At 36.8% G+C, this 13,502-nt stretch overlaps 1 protein-coding gene across 3 annotated transcripts in view; it reads right to left on the bottom strand.

The window, feature by feature from the left end:
* The window catches only part of hdac4 (histone deacetylase 4), a 244,485-nt gene extending 233,093 nt beyond the window's left edge, over window positions 1-11,392 (bottom strand). For all 3 annotated transcript variants that reach the window (XM_088930368.1, XM_088930369.1, XM_088930370.1), the window contains exon 1: window positions 11,288-11,392. The gene's annotated coding sequence lies outside the window, so the exon portion shown is untranslated. The remainder of the gene's footprint in view (window positions 1-11,287) is intronic.
* Window positions 11,393-13,502: the final 2,110 nt, after the last annotated feature.

The raw sequence follows: 13,502 nt of genomic DNA, 5'->3' as shown, positions 1-13,502 counted from the left end.
GTGTCATATCACTTGAATCCCCCTTTTCATCACTGTATCTCTACTGGATTTTATTCAGATTAACAATTGAAGATTTTCAGAAGGTAATAATTCTTAACTGAAGCGTGACTGAAATACCGATCATTTAAACCAGCTCCATTATTGACTGGTCTCCAATTAAAAAATAAAAAGCAAGTTAAAAATTAAAATCTGGAAGCAGCTCTGAGTAAATACAATAGGACAATACATGTCAGTGGAGTTTAACTTTCATTTAATTGCTTCAGGAAGAATATGCACTGGTAAACCTCAGTACATTGACACTTTGAAGGCATAAGTGCTCATGAAGACCAACTTATTGCACACAATATACAGTACAGTAGATTTTCTGAGTAATCCACACTAGCTTTGGTAGTATACGAAAAATGAGTTTTTATGTAAAATGTCCTTGTTACTACATGCCCCACACTGTCCTGTAGATTTTCATATCTTACACCTATACCCTGGTGGCCTGCAACCATGCGGGCTTTAACAATTCGCAGCCTAAAACGATATGCTTCTTCAAGGAAGGAGGCCTTAAAAGGAACCAGATGAGAATTGTTTTACTCAATTCCCACCTTACTTTTTGATTGGTTTTATCATTTGCCTTTCCATTGTAGAGTGCATTCCAGTTCGTGTACCACTGACACGTCATCACCAATCTCTGAATGTAAGGTAAGCTTCCAGTTTTGTGCTTTACATTACCATGATATGGTTCATCTGACTATAACTGGATCTGCATTTTTGTGTTGACATTAGATTTGAGATTCTTCCTTCTTGGTTGACCATGTGTATTTTTAACAAAAGTGACAAAAAATCATAAATGTTGCAGTTTTTAACTGAACGTTTTTCCGTAAATGGTGTTATATTGTCTTTTTCCCCCCTCACACAACATAGAAATTGTCTTAATTTATCAACAACCGACAATTACATAATGTAAGAAAGGTTATAAACTGTCCATCTATCTCATTTCGCTAAATTACTATTTGGGTAAATTAGCATTTAGAGCTCTCATCAATTTCCACACGAGCACAATGAAATACCGGCAAATAAATCAACAAGCGAGCATCTCCCCAGCTCAACAAGCTGAAGGTCAGCTTTCAACACAAACATTATTCATGACAAAATAAACAAAGGAATAATCCTCTTGCGAAATTTGTACCTCTTATGAATACAATTTACTCCCTCACAGACAAAAAATTGCGATGTTCAATTTAATTTAAGAGTAGTATCAGCTCTAAAGCAATCAGTGGGTTAAAAAGGATTACTTGTAGATAGTTTTATGTTAACAGAGCCTTCAGCAGTATATGGCTGTCAGACTCAGCATAAGTGAATAGTTCTATTTATAGTTTCTATAGTGCTTTTTATTCCAAAGGTACTCAAAACTATTTACATGTAAGGTAGAACCCACTTCATCCACCAAGGTAATGCTGCAATCAACTAGGTGTTACATGGTAATTATTACAGTGCCTTCCATAGGTAATGGGACAGTGAAGCCAAAATTGCTATTGTTTGCTGTATACTCATGTACTTCAGATTTAAGATGAAAAGACACATATGAGGCAAAAGTACACAGAATGTTGCCTTTTATTTCTGGCTATTCCTGCATATTCATGTTGAACTATTTAGAATAATACCACCTTCTGCATTGCATGCCCCCATTTAGTATTGAATTAACTTAAAACAAATTAAAGTAGTATTAAACGTACTATTAGGCCTATATGAAATTTAATACTGTCTATAATGACTTGTTTTACAAGCTAGATTAATCATTTATTATGTTTTATTTTTTTTGCAAAAATGCCTTCATGTACCTATACCAGAAAGAACAAAATGTTCTTTGTAGAGTGCATGGACATACTGTAAACTTGTATGTTCTTGCACAATTTTTTTGAGGTGCTGCTTTTGTACTGCTGTCAGTTGTAGGGATAGTTATAGGCACATACTGGAACACAAACAGAACTAAAGAAGCATACTCCAACAATTTTACATGCTGTATATAGAGCCTTATTTTTCATGTGTTATATCTGAAAGACGGCATTCAATAAGTTAAATCAGAACTACCTGCTATACTGTAACTCCTAAATATCAGCAAAAATAATGAGACATATACTGCATTCTACAAAACCATTTACAGTTTCAAGAAAAGGTTTATCTGATTTTCACATGCACACCTTTCTTGTTTGATATCATCATGTTTCTTTTAGAAACGCTAAATAGACCAGAAAGAGTCTTAAAGTCTTATGCAGTGATGTCTAATTTAGATAGCAAAACCTGCTTGCAGCACACTAAGCATGTACTGTAAGTTAAAAAAAAAACCTTTGACACCCTGTCATCTTAATTGGTAGATTGAAACCTCATAGACCTGTCTGTTTTATATGAACAAACCGAGGTCAATTCCACCCTGAAAAGTAAAAAGAAAGCAGAAAAACATTTCAGATGATGAGCCTTCTTCAGGTGCATGACAGAACAAGGGAAAGAGCTTAACTATGAGGCAAAGTGATAGGTGGCCAAAAAAAAACCCTGTGAAAACAGGGGGCAACGTGGGAAGCAGAGTAGTGAGATGGAAAGCAGGGCAAGGAACTCCAAGAAAGTGGATAAGGCAGCAACTTACAATTGAATGAGAAGTTTAAGAAAGAAATCAATAAGTGCCACAGAAATGCACAGATCAAGTTTAAGTTAATGTTTGGCTTGTCATGTATTTGTGGTGTAGGAATCTGTGAGTCCCGGTGAAAGGACATGGACAGAAACACCACTGTAACTGTAATTGACTGGGAGGGGTAAAAGAAGATTAAGATCACTTTACAAGCCATATACAATTTCTTGCATTAGAAATTTGTCTTTTCGCATACCCCAGCTTGCTCTCCATTAGACACACAGGCACACAGACGGGGAGAGAGCCATGCATGGCTGCAAATTAAAGGTATTTCTTTAAAAAAGGAAAATGTTGGTTGATGACCTTGACAGTACAAAAGAGTGCCATTTCCATAAAAAAGCCAGATTTTCTACTTTGGTCATTGGGTTTGTATTACTAGTAGTTTTTTTTTATTCTACGGTCATATTTGCAGTCTAATTATTACGCTTAAAAGAAAGCTTCCCTTAAGTTTGATATTTTGCCATCTTTTTCACATTTATAATGAATAACATTTAACCCAGTTAAATAACTCAGTTTGTACATAATGTACTGTTTAAACTTATAAAACATAAATCTAAAGTCTAAAATGTGGCTTAGAATTTTAGTAAATCATTATGAATAAATTAGGCAGAATTTACAAGTTGCGAACTAGGAACAGAAGATAGACAATAGAAGAACAATGATTTAACTTCAAAAACAATGTTAAACGCTCAAAATGAATTAATCCTTAAAGCAATTAAGCACGAAGTCTAGGAAAATATGGCCTAGATGGTTTAAGGGGGGAAATTGAGAAATTAAGATAAAAAAAGTTAGGATACAGCAGCAAAGGAGTTTAACAAAAGACACAAAGACAGAAAAAAATGAGCTACTGGAGCAGCTGAAAAGAAGACTTGATAATTCCTAAGAGGGAGACAGAAAATAGTGCAACAGGGAAAAAAAATAACACAACAGTAAGTACAACTGTAAAACAGGAGTAAATAGTTGAGTAGATAAGGACAGATAGGCAAGTAAATACTTAATAAGTGAATACTTATTTTTCCCTTTTGAATTTACAATCACCCATTAGTTTTATTACAGTATATACCCAAACTATTCGGAATTGCCAATTGCATATCTTTATCACTCCTCAGCTCACAACCTGGTAACTACTCCTGTTGGAAACATGAGGAGGCAGAAGTAGACTCCTCCATCCTGTTCATCCTTAAAATCAGTCATCTTTTTATACCTCACAGTCTATACAGCCCCATAGTGAGCTCTTATTGAGCTGAGGCAAATCTCTCAGCCACAGCACTGCAAGACCACAAGGGCCCAGGAAGCCCTAGAGGCCGGTCTGTCACTGAGACCCAGGACACTCCTGGCTGGCTAATCCCAGCCTATCCTCAGGGTATTCAGGTAAATTGGTCACCACCACTTGAGCAATCCTACTCAAAGTTGGGATTTTATGTAAAGTAATAGGAAGTTCAATTTTTGTGTGTAATTTATGAGGACTCTTCAAATCAAGCATGTCAGCTTTCCATTTTCTACTCTACTTCTCTTGTGCCATACTGTTGTTTTTACTTTTCTTCATTAACCAAATCCCAAGGTCGGCATTATTGTTCAAAAATGTCCATTTGAGATCGTAACAGTTTAGAGGTGTACAGTTTCAGTGTGACCAACAGTGCTTCAGACACTGAGGTTGCTCCAAAATTCGTATGACAACTTTGGGAGGACGTGTGTACAGGTTTTACGGTGTAATTCGTTTTTTTCCCTCACCATTTTCATGCAAAGACACAGCCTTGTCAAAGTAGGTCAGTTATAACACCGATCAAGGGCACTGTGCTTAGATGGAGGTAGAGAACCACTAAGAGCGCTATGTATATGGGACTGATAAATGAAAACCATGAGGTGCACCTTTATTACATGGGGGCTATTCAGGGTCAGACAAGACATGAATTGAATTCCAGCCTATTGCTTTCCAAAGTAATTAACTGTTAACTATTTAAAAGGAAACAGCATACAATCCTTATACACATAACCTCTCTTTGGACATAAAGGAATAAAGGATCTATGTTATACAGGTTGCCATTCCTGACCTATATCAAAGATTTAGATTCCAGTATAGCTGGAACAATAGTTAGGACTGATTTACAGCTCATATAAAGGGAGCAGCAAAGGAACGCCAAAAAGAAAATCATAGATTGGGCAGACATTGCAATTGAATTTTAACATTGATTAGTGCAAAGTTAATCTGATACACTGTTTGAACAGGCTATAACACGTTGCAAAACAGGACAGCCTGGATTATTTAAATCTGTCTTTAATTATTTAAAGACAGATTTAAACAAAAGCTTTTCAATTAACTTAAAAACACAAATGGCTTAAAAGATCAATTTATGGGAGAACTGCGATATACAAAAGCCTTATACATTAATATGACTTTTGTTGTAATTTATTAGATCACAACAGCACATTTCCCTTCTCATAGCTGTACATATGTAAGCTTAGCGGCTCTTCTGGAAGTCTTAAATAAAAATCAGCAGTGACAGACTTCACATATAATTAGGCTAAAACAATAATGACATGTGGCTGAGGCAAAGCCTACAGTAAATAAAAATTATCAACGGAATTAAAATCTCTAAAATACCAACTGTTAAACAGTGGCTACTTTTCATATTTAATTGACCATGTGTAATTCATACTGTAACCATGATTTGCAGCAATATATATTATGGAACATCACAATTCAAAGAGAAGGAATCTACTGTATGAAACAGCATTTGCTGAACAGCCTTCTACCACAAAAAACACACACGGGGGAAGCCTGGGGACAAAACTCCAAAAGTCGGTCACAGACACAGCCTGTATTCATTTTATATGTTTTGGAAGGTAAGGAATCAGTTGATGGGGAACTCTTTAAGCCCATTGCTACAGTTTTAGCACTCATGTCATCAGGTCTAAGGATACGGTTGTCTGAACCTATTGTTATTGAGGGCAGTTTTCAATCCTACATAAAGAAGCACATGCTCCACCACAGAGATGCCACGAAATGGAGCACAGAAACAACTGGACCAGTACAAATTAAACAAATTAAAAATGGTCAGCCAAGGGTGACAGAAGACGTGGGTCTTCAGAAATACTGCAAACTTTTACAATCATCCCAATTTGTGCTTTTGGAAGAGGCAAAAAAACTAATTTCTGAAAATTAAAATATCAGTAAAAGTCAGTGTGGTTTCCCTGTTATATATGTATGATATTTTAGACAATTAAGGATCTTCAAACAGAATCTTGTTTAAGAGATCATTCATGACTAACCACGATACACTGGAGTAACTGACAGCAGCGTGAAGCACTAAATCACCTCATTAGTGAAAACAGATGGAGCACAGGTGATTTAACTTGGTGAAAGTCAAGAAAGAACACAGCAAGCAGGGTATCCTTCCCATCAAGAGGATTCTAACAGTGATGCTGTGGATCTGCTAATTGCTGGACGGGACCCCAAATGAATATTTGTGGAATGACAAACTACCACCTAGATGGTAAGATACCACTGAAGAGAGACGCACTTGTCCAGCCTCTATGAAAGAGTGAGAGAGAATCTCACAAGACAGCATCTGCAGCCTGATGCAGAGCACACATCACTATACACAGTTTGCACTGCGTCCAAGCATAGCCACAAACACTACTAGCCTAATCACTTTCACAGTAGAACCCATGTTGATCCAGATATGTTGATCAGCACAATGAATTTACCTACTGTATGTCATGTCTGTTTTTCCCCTTAACTAATATACTTACGTCTGTTGTTAAGATATTGGTTATTTTTCTGGATGAGACATCAAACATTCAACATTCTCAGAAACAGGACATCAGAACAGAAAATCTGTGTCACGTGATTTTAATTGCGCTGCTCTCAAGGGTTAGAGAACATGTGTTACGTTAGCAAGCTTGAGTCACAGTACCAGTGTCAGGCTTTAATAATAAAAACAATTGTGTAAACGTGTTATAAGGTCTGGCAAGGTTTTGTCTGCAACATCATTTTTTGCTTTGCTAATGTGGAAAATTGTATTGCAGAACATTGCGTTTGCTTCACTAAAGGCTTTCAACACTTTAAGAGCCGAGATAAAGTTAACCACTATTTATATTTAACTTCACTATCCAAACCACCCCAACCTTTGTGTTCATCATGACGATTGTAGAAAATCCCCATACTGATCCAAAATACACACATTTATTTTGCCCCCTTTTCTATAATTTGAAACAGATGTTAAGTACACCTAAATATCAAACGTTGCATTATTAAAATTGAACAGGATTCATGTTTATGCTACTTATGTCTACATTATTGAGACATATTCTCACAGGAATGCATTACCTAACAAGGTCTTAGCAGGTTGCTAAACATTTATAAAGAAACACATCCAATCATGTATTTTTAGCTTTCAACCTTCACCTGATGTTTGTGGTGGCACTTAAAAGAAACTATTTTGTTTAAACCAACAAACTTCAGTTAATTAAGGCACTACACCATAGTACCTTAAGTCGGGATTTGAAAAGGTTTGCTAATTGTTGTTTTTTTTAATTAGGAATGAATGCATCACTCCAGTATGCCACGTAAAGATAGGAAAAAACATGTTATACTAAAAACATGTACACTTAAATTCAGAGTTTTTCATTTTTACATTGTTTAACACTTACATTCAGTGTTTACAGTGTCATAAGACATTATGAGCCAACAGATAAAAATTAAACTTAACATTGGGGTATGGGACTATGATTTTTTAAAAAGTTCCAAGAGGCACAGTGGCCAAAACGTTTATACTGCCCACTAATAACTCTAAATCTGCATTATTTACTTTTAAGCCAAAACATTATATCCACAAAAACTAAATCCTGTAGACAATTTTGTGGCACCATTCTATACACTTCAGTTTAAAATGTTCATGAAATCATAAAAAAAATCAGAATGTCACAAAAATTCCCTTTCTTTAGCAAAAAAAGCTATTTTCAGCAAAAACATAGAGGAAATAAGCATTTCAGCACTGCACAGTGTCTACTCTATAAAGGCTTTGAATTTATGTGGAAAGTTTAAACCTGTCAGAACAGCAGTTCAACTTAAAGTATGCAGTTACAGCAACATCTCTTAACATATTGCCAATTCAATGTAAAAATGTTTAGGTCATAATACTAATATTTACTGTACAGTATACACAAACAGCCTGCATTGTGTTACTCTGAAACCCTGTTTCTACGTGCAGAATCCTTTGACCTTGTCCCTGAGCCCACAAGCCATAGTGTTACTCATGGCAGATCAGTGATCATTACAAAACATTATAAACAACTGCTCTTTAAACCGTTATCTGAGGTTGCCAAAATAATATGAATTAAGATAAGTCCTGAATCAGCACAAAGCAGTCTGAAGTAGTCCTACAAAAATAAACTATGCATCACTGGGTTCATTTGTTTTTATTATAAAAGCTTCATAGGCTTTTTCTGAAGAGTTCAGAACAAAACCAGACCCTCTCAAACAAAAAACCTGGCCGTCTGAGCCTAATTTTTAAAAAATAAAGTTTCTAAAACTGGCTGATTGGGCAAACCTAATTGGTCATTAGGTCTAAACAGACCATATCTCCTACAGTAATGTACGCTTACTGCCTGCATTTTCTTTACAACTTTCTTAGTTTTATTAAAGATTAATCCAATCAGAATTATTCCATAAGAACATCAAAAAAATCAGGTCACATATTAAGCTTTGCAAACGAAATACACAAAGTCTGTATAAAAATGCTTTAGGAATTGTTCAATATCGTACCAGCTTTTAACTGAGTTACATGTATACTAATTCATTTAAAAAAAAGAGAGAGACAGCAAAAGGCCAAACCAGAATCCCCCCTGGTTTTTCTAAGCATACAGATTACACTCTAAAACCAAAAGCCTGTTATTCTCCAGTGTCTTGTCTTTTTTGCTAATGTTGTTTTAAATGCCCCCCCCCCAATGTTTACTGTGCTAGACTGGCATAAGCCCAAACTTCTGATAGGATGTGAGACACACTACAGCAGACATTAGAGTCTATTATTAAACAGCAGTAAATGTTCATTATCTGCCTGAACGAGTAAAATTGATCCGCAATATCCTCAAATAGGTTTCAATTGTTATCCTAAACTATAATAAGTAAATCACTTAGTATAGTCCTATTCCCAAAATGAAGTCATTATTTAAAGTCATACCCTTGTGCCAAGCTGTGTAAGGGATATAAAACATTTGTGTGGTGCCTGGAATTCATGAGTAACAAGCACTCTGGACTCCAAACAAGGCTGGCGTTAAATCCATAGCCAGTCATTATACAGCTGAGATCTTTGCCACAATATCACACAATAAAACACCACACAGCTCAATTCTCCTAAACGGTGCGACATTCTCCACTGACTACACCGTTGCTTCTCTCACCTGTAATTGGTTGTCTTTGGATGTCAACGCACAAAGGCAACGAGCTTTCATAAGGCTGTTTTTTTTTATACTTCAAAACCAGCTTTACGACATCCAATCGGAACAGCATATCCAATCTGTGAGAACAAGCTTGTGACTTTTATAAATAAAAGTTTTGTGTTGGCATGCCATTCGTTGAAAGACCTGCCGAGACAACTGTGCAAATCGATTAACACACTTTCAGTGCTCTGACAGCATAATTTATTTGAACATGGTGAACTCTACTTAAAAGAAGTGACTTTCAGTGTTGGAGCTATCTTTTTCAGAATAAAGGACAGGAAGGTGATGGTTAATTTAAACCACATTTTAAACGAAGTGGAGTAGCTGTTTACTGTATATAGAGCACAAGTAATTTGTAAAAGCCTATTTTCTAAGAACAGTCACATTTAATCCTGGTTCAACAGAGCGGGCTTTTCTCAGTTTTTGACATGGGACTGCAATAAAGACACCTAGAAAAAATGCAGACATTTGTTCTGGAGAAGTTTTCCTGGAGAGTCCCTCCAGGACCAGGACTCGATATGTAAAAGTTAGGATTTCCTCAATATTTGTTTTTTCTCTGGGCCAACACCGAACCAAACACCCACACCACAAAACACTGTCCTCAAGATGTTACAGTTATTCTGCAGACGGTCGATGAAAACGGGACTTTTTGCGTACTGTTGCACCTCTTGTGTAATGAGAGGGGCTCATTAAATATTATTTGCTCCTTACTTTCAGAAATGTCGGGAGAAAAATATGTAAAATATACTTGTCATTTCAACGTTTACGAAATAAAGTTACGGGTCATCCCCATGGGTCACGTATAAATACACTTTACCAATGTATTGCGCATCTCTAAGCAAATCGCCCACATAAAAACTGTATTTTGCTGAACACAAAGAACTGAAGTGTTCTTAGCCCATGACTATCAATCAAACTTTCATTCATTCGTAAACTGTAGTCTGCGATCCGTGCTCAGTAACGTGATTCTAGAGCCGAGAGACAGCAACATGCTGCTGGCTACCTTATTGTAAGTTTTGGCACGTCCTACGATGCGCATAGTTACAGAATCTTTCTACAGATTTCCACAGTTGCTGTGGACAGCCGACATTGTCCTTCGCATGGGTTACCGTTAAGGTACCTGCCATTTCTAATGCATACCACAGACATGAAGGGATTCATGAAATCATACTTTTCTGTTGGTGCACATCACTATAACGATTTTGTTAAGACTACAGTCTTGCGGTGCGTGATCATTTCAGTACAGCCAGCAGTACACTGAAAACAGCCCAAATTCCATGTAAAAACTCCCCTTACTTTACGGTTGATAAACGCCTTGTATTCTCAATGGAAAGTGAAGAATTCGAATAAACTGTACTGTATACATAATAAGATTTCAATTTAATAATCTTATTGAAAATAAGGACACTTTCTAAATGATTAATAGACCTTAAAACGCCTGTTTTTTTTCCCATAAAACAACGTCTTAAAGCAACAATGATACACATCAAGGAGGTTATTATATGTGCACCAGATTGTAACTACCTGGTTGCTGTACAGACGCACAAAAATATTATTGTACCCTGATCCTTTCAATCTGGGAGGGACAGTAGATTAAAAACAACCTACCCTCATTCACAAAAAAATACCGATGCACACTTTCAAAACCGCCCACTCAAATCATCCTTAATATGACTGGTTATTACAGATTTCCCCCCTTTTGGTTGCGAGCATTGATTGGCAAAAGTCTGTGTCAATCATTAAATCTGAGCAGTTACGCCCTCTCGATCCACCAGGAACACAACTTGTATTGTCATAGGCCAGACGGACGGCCAATTACGCGAATGAATCGCCAGACCGCCCAAACATGACGCCTATAGGCCGGCGTCTCTGTCCATCTTCCACTATCTGAGGCTCTTACCTGACACAGATTGGTCGATGTTCATTAACGACCGTTAAAATACCACCCATTCTCCCAAACATTCATGTTCGGTAGAACGGTAGCGATTCAGAAAAAAAAATGTTGAACGTGAGTGCGACCAACTTAAATACGGTACAAAACACAGTTACGATACTGCATACCTACCCACAGGCTCACATTGTTTTGCTTTTTTAATACAAACTTGTCACTCAGTGCTTTCTGTGAGCAGAGGCACTTGAAGAGGAGAACGCTACTTTGAATCAATGCTCACCTACCTGCCCCGGGAGGCGGTCACTCCAGTCTGAAAAAAGTAATGTATTTAATTCCCGTTGGAGAGTGCGCCAGCGAAGGAGTCACTCACTGACAGATTCCGCCATACTGGATTTTGGCAAGGGGGATCACGTGTCGCGCTCCAGCATTTGAGTGCGAGGCGGAGCTTAATCCCTACAGTGTCTGAAGACATCAGGCAGTGTTGCAGTAGGTGGTGTACTTTACTTTAACCAGCGTTATTAATGTGCTCTTTGAGTGTTTATTGCTTATGTCTTGGTTATCTCAAAATCACGCGGTCATTGTAAGCAATTTTCTCAAAATATAAGAAGTCCCTCCGTTTTTGCATACCACATTTTAGAGGATTATTTCTCAAGATAATTGGCGTTTGTTACTGTTTTAAACGGGTTTCTAGAAACTAACATCTTTTTTGAATAGCGGTTATTAGTTCTGAGCATAAGCTTAATTTATGCATGTTTACTGATTTTATATAATAGGTTGCATTTTAACAATACGTTTTTTTGCTTGAATGTTCTAAGTTTTTAGCAGGGTATAAAAGTGAATACAAATGAAACACTAAAACGGCAAAAGATAAATACTTGCTACATCATTTAATACCGTAGTGTTTGTATTGTAACGAAATGTTACAAGAGAAAAAAAACATTCAGCCATTCCATCTTGGTTATTTGGGTGCTAGAAGCTTTTAACTCCCTGCATTCATATAGCCCTTTTCATCCTAAAGAGTTTTAAACATAGGAGTGGGACCCTCTTCATTCACCGCCGAAATGCAGTATTCACCCAAGAGATGCTGCTACAATAGATTCAACTATAATAAATTAATGCTGCTATTCTATACATTTAGTGTCTGTACATCTAGTTCTTGTTGAATCATATTCCAGAATTCCACAATTGTACAGTTTGTTCCAGACCCCCCACAACACTTCTAGGAAAGTGCTTCCCCAATTTCAATGCTAAATGTACTCCTTCTCAGAAGCACTTGTTTCAAAGTAGTCATCTAAAGTAGGTCAGATTTATTTATTCCTACCATATTTACTAATCCTTGACAATGCCATCTACTGATAATCAAGACCTGGATCTCTGAAAAAGTCTAAATCCTCCCCAACTACTCCCTCTCTTAGACAAACTAGTTTTGGGATCAACTTTGAACCCCCCCACCACCACCATCAACATAACCCAGGTAAGTCAAGGAATAACCAGAAAATGACCATAATAGATGCAGAAAGCTAGAACAGAAGCTGTAATATAATTATATATAAAAATGTAAGTTATAATAAAATCTAAAGAGGCACAGGTAGTCATTTCAACACACAGAAACCACATTAGACTCAAAAATAAAATACTGTACAAGTCATCTAATTTCTCTAAAATTAGACATGTTCCCCTACTTAATCTATGGTGGTGTAGCAAAGATTACAAAAAAAACATAAAGGAGAAACCCACAATGAAGCCTCTAATCCAGGTTGATTCTCTAACCTGTAAAAGGGGCCGCCAACTGCCACTATCAATGGCTCAATGTCCCTAAACAGCCACTTTGCTATAAAAAGATTGGGAATAGTTCCGTCAGCCCCATGCCAAAATCAACAGGATCACTTAGACTCACTCCACCTCTGTCAAGACCGATACTCTCACAATATATTTCTGCTTGTTGGTGAACTGTACGTAACCCGACTTAACCTTGACTAATAACAGGCAACAGTTCCGATGAATTTGACCCACGAATTACCCAACTGTCCTTTGTGTTTCAAAGTATACAAAAACATCCTGGCTGAAAGGCAATGAAATAGATTAAAAGCAGTCAGAGTAAAAACAAAATCCAGAATTTGCAATTATACCCCAATATTCTAGTTCCACTCACCATCTTAATCACATTTCTAGTCACCTGGCCTGCTAATTACTCCAGGTTATTATAGCCAACATTCCCTTCTAACAAATCACTCTATAAATCTCCTAATTTCCCACTCTTTCTCTCAATACCCAAATTGAATCAATCCCTAATCCATTTACTCCAGCCATCTAATGATTGCAGTCTGACCCTTGGAAACTTCAGGGACTTCAGTACTGTATTTTACACCCAATTATCAAAATACATTGAATTCAAATGTATAAGCCTTGCAAGAAACAAGGTGCATAAATCCATGACTAAAAAAATAAATAAACAACTACAGAAGTCTTTAGTGGCAATGGCATGGAGCATTTGCATCA

This window comes from Atractosteus spatula, chromosome 13, assembly GCF_055471065.1.
Source record: "Atractosteus spatula isolate fAtrSpa1 chromosome 13, fAtrSpa1.hap1, whole genome shotgun sequence".
NCBI lineage: Eukaryota > Metazoa > Chordata > Actinopteri > Semionotiformes > Lepisosteidae > Atractosteus > Atractosteus spatula.
The sequence above is the reverse complement of the archived record's forward strand: the minus strand, read 5'-3'. Positions and strand labels throughout refer to the sequence as shown.